At 41.8% G+C, this 4266-nt stretch overlaps 1 pseudogene; it reads right to left on the bottom strand.

Annotated features, from left to right (window-relative positions):
* Positions 1–2281: 2281 nt before the first annotated feature.
* Positions 2282–3977, bottom strand: LOC105086635 (T-complex protein 1 subunit delta-like; annotated as a pseudogene).
* Positions 3978–4266: the final 289 nt, after the last annotated feature.

Genomic DNA, 4266 nt, shown 5'->3' with positions numbered 1-4266 from the left:
GATTTCAAAGTAGCCAGATTTAGAACCATCATTATGTTTCTTTTTATGACAGCCATAACCAACAAATGTAACGGGAAAAACTGATCCTGTGGCTCAATAATGAGTTGAGTTTCACTCGCAACAAAAATCAGTTTAAGCAAAAAAGGAAATTACTACTGAGTCCCATTACAGCTTCAGGCACAAATTGTGAGATTTCAGCTGTCAGTGGGACTGTTTCTCCCGTCTCCATCCCACCCCACATCTCTGACCTCTGTCCTTCTGTGAGCTCTTCTCTTTCCAGGCAGGCTCCCTCTGGGAAGGCAAACATTCTCTCCAGATTCTATTCCCAACGGCAACAGAACCCATGAGTTGGAAGATATCTGGCAAGAACATGGGACCTGTAGGAAGAAAACCATGAGAGCCCTAAATAAATGCAAGAGGAGTTCATGTTCTTAGAAGACACAGTATTGCAAAGATTGTAAAATGGATTCTTTATAAACTGATTTTTAGAATTCATCTTAAACAAGTCACAAATATAGCCAAGGATTTCTTTTGTATTTTTTTTTGAAAAAGAATGGTGGGGGAGGAGATAAGACTACAGCACCAGATATTTAAACATGCCATAAACATACAGTAATTGAGACAGAGTGCTATTAGTAGAGGAAAAGATAAGTCAAAAAAAAAAATAGAAAATACATTCAAATCAGTTGGGGAAAAAATGGACCATCTATAAACAATTCTGAAAGACCTACCCCAACTCTTCTTTTTGAAGAAGTGAGTCCTACTGTATACTACACTAAGAATTCCAGGATGGATCAGTGACCAAGGACATAGAATACTTTCTTTATAATCCTGGGACAAGGATGACCTTCCTAGAGAAGAATGAAACGCCAAAAGCCATAAAGGCAAAAGCTTAGGATGACTTAACACTGGTGAGAGTATGACGAGCTAAGCATTCCCTACGTAGGTGTACGTTTGGATTGGCAGGCCTGTTTTGAATAGTACTTTGGTAGTAGCCAAGTTTTAACACATATAAACCATGACTGAGAGCCTCTGTATCACCTCACACCAGTCAGAATGGTCATCATTAAAAAGTCTACAAATAATTAAATGCTGGAGAGGGTGTGGAGAAAAAGGAACTCTCCTACACTGGCGGTGGGAATGTAAATTGGTGCAGCCACTCTGGAGGACAGTATGGAGGTTCCTTAAAAAACTAAAAACAGACGCACCATATGATCCAGCAATCTGAGTCCTGGGCATGTATCTGGAGAAAACTCTAATTTGAAAAGACACGTGCACCCCAGTGTTCACAGCAGCACTATTTACAATAGCCAAGGCATGGAAACAACCTAAATGTCCATCAACAGATGAATGGATAAAGAAGATGTGGTATGTGTGTGTCTGTGTGTGTATAATAGACTATTACTCAGCCATAGAAAAGAATGAAATAATGCCATTTCCAGCAACATGGGTGGACCTAGAGATTATCATATTGAGTGAAGCAAGTCAGATAAATGCAAATATCACATGATATCACTTATATGTGGAATCTAAAAAAGAAAATGATACAAATTCTATTTACAAACCAAAACCAGACTCACGGACATAGAAAACAAACTATGGTTACAAAAGGGGAAAGGGCAGGGAGGGATAAATTAGGGGCTGGAAATCAACAGACACATTACTATATATAAAAGAAATAAACAACAAGGACCTACCATATAGCACAGGGAACTATATTTGATTTCTTGTAATAACAAAATAGCAAAGAATCTGAAAAGGAAAAAATATATGTATATTTGTATGTGTATGTATAACTTATCACTTGGCTGTATACCTGAAACTAACATTGTAAATCAAAACAGTCTCTCTCTGGGATTCTCTCCTCCAATCATAATCATGCACTGCTAGGCACAAAAAAATTTCATGCAACAGTGTTTCTAACAGCTCCTACAAGGAGAAACACCCTAAAACACATGGCAGAACACAAGCAGAGCTGCATGTTCTGAAGCAGGAAAGGCTCGTAAGGTATAGGCCACAGAGCAGGTCCAGTCATTTATAAAATGCAAGTATAATAATGGCCAAGAAGGCCTGGAGGGACGCTGCATTTTTAATTTTGAAACCAAACATTTAATATTTTCATTGTGTGAATATAACCCCTAGCAAATGCCAAATGGAAGACCAAGCCTAGGCATTTAAAGAGGAAACACTCTTACAAACAACAAGGGACACCAAGGCTGTTTTCCACTCCAGGCACACTGTCAGTGGCCATGACGGTGCCAGCCAGCCAGTGTCATGCAGATTACCAAGCATTTACCACATCATCAATTTCCAGAATGCTCCAGGCAGTTTCAGTTGCTAGAGTCAGTGCACTGACTAAAACCAACAAAGGCTGAACAACCAGCTCCTCCAAAACGTGGGAAATACCACCTTTTGGACACTAACGCCTACAGTTCCGCTCCTTGGGCCTGCTGGTTTCTTAGTTCTGTTACTATAGAAATGGGATTTAGGCCAGCAGCTGCAGCTAGCGTAGATGGAATGACCTTCATCACACCGGCAAAGGCACAATGGCAGCAGGATTTCATACCTCTCAATGTGGGTGAATATGCAGCTAACCAGAGGGCCCACTCTATGCTGGGGGCACTACCGCCTGCAGGAAGAGCGCTCTGCTTCACTAAACAACGTATAACACATAGGGCATCACAAACGAAGCACTCAGCTTCTTCCATCACCAACATGTTAGAAGCAGGAACAATTACAACTGTTCTTCCTGGGCTTACACAGCTTAGAATCTTGAGCAGTTTGCCAGAACCATGTAAATCGGGCCCCTCAGCTCACTCAGCCAAACCCAGCATCTCAGCAGGGAACTGGTCAATATGCACAACTGACATGGTTCCAATATCTTCTCTTTCAATATCCTTAACCACGACAATCTTTCATTCAGGAAACGTAACACAAGATCACTAACAGCATCTCTTAAGAGGAGACTTTTGTATGAGGAGGACGTTATATCCATTCGTTAAATTTGCTTCACTAAATTTAGAATATAGGCTGTCCTCTCAGGGCTCGGTCCATCTGGGCTTATCAGAAACCACTGCTTGATTATCCTGATCTGTTTTGGAACCAGATCTTAGGCTTTTCAACTCTGGCCATGTCAGAATTTGCCACTTCTTGGGTGAGAACCAGCTCTTCCAACAACTCACAATCATCAACTGCCCAAAGTTTCCTCTTTAAAAAAAAAAAAAAAAAAAAGGCTTATTTAAGCTAAAAACAAACAAAAAACCAGGAACAAATGTACCCATTCCTCCCACCCACCACTCCCCACCTCTGACAACCACAAATTTGTTCTAAGACCTTGGTTCTTTTAATTTTTTTTTTTAGATTCCATCTATAACAGAGATCACACAGTATTTGTCTTTTCTGTCTCACTGATTTCACTTAGCATTATACGCTCAAGGGCATTAGCAAGTTTCTTCACTCTTTTGACATCTCTAAGATCTACACCAGTAGCCGTAGCTGGGTCTCTTTCCTCGCTCCGAGTACACTCATGGAAGAGAAAGCAGACTTGAATACTGACAACTGCTGAGTCCAATGAACCGGCTGCACTGTTTAACAAAGTTTCTCTGTCACTCAGCTCCCCAGGTCAAGACATGTCAAGATTTCAGTACCCTTTTCCAAAGCCTTCTAGAGTGACTTGGAAATTATGAATCCCTTTCTGACCAACACTTAGTACAGGTATCTAAGAGAGCCAGCAATGATGGTCACTGATGTGGTGCCACTTCCTGCTTCTCTGTCTTAAGCCTCAGCTCCACCAGCATTCTGGCTGTTGGAGGTAACACTTGCATTTATTTCGGAATGGGAGCACCATTTGTAATGGTCACATCATCTCTTCCATCTTGAATCATCTTATCCATTCCTTTTGGTCCAAGGCTTGTTCTAATAGCTTCAGCAACAGCTTTGGCCACAAAGATGTTGCTGAAGCAGACCTGGGCCGACATGTTGTCCTTATAGGTGTCTGTCCCATGGCTGCTGGCAAGCTCGGCCTGGTCTGTGTGGGCTCCAAAAGGACATGAGGACACAGATTCCAGTGGGCAGCAGAATAATGGTGCTGTTAGCCACTGAGGGGGATCAGAATGTGTTACCCCACATATGCTGCTTTGCCGTATTATTTCAAGCTGAAGGCAACTGAGAAACAGCATTTGAGGAAGGGCTCTCTGGCCTCCTCCCTTCTGCCTAAAAGCAGGGAAGGCATAAATTTCCTGTGAGAGGTACCTGTTTGTACCAGGA

This window comes from Camelus dromedarius, chromosome 5 (genome assembly GCF_036321535.1).
Source record: "Camelus dromedarius isolate mCamDro1 chromosome 5, mCamDro1.pat, whole genome shotgun sequence".
Taxonomy (NCBI): Eukaryota; Metazoa; Chordata; class Mammalia; order Artiodactyla; family Camelidae; genus Camelus; species Camelus dromedarius.
The sequence above is the reverse complement of the archived record's forward strand: the minus strand, read 5'-3'. Positions and strand labels throughout refer to the sequence as shown.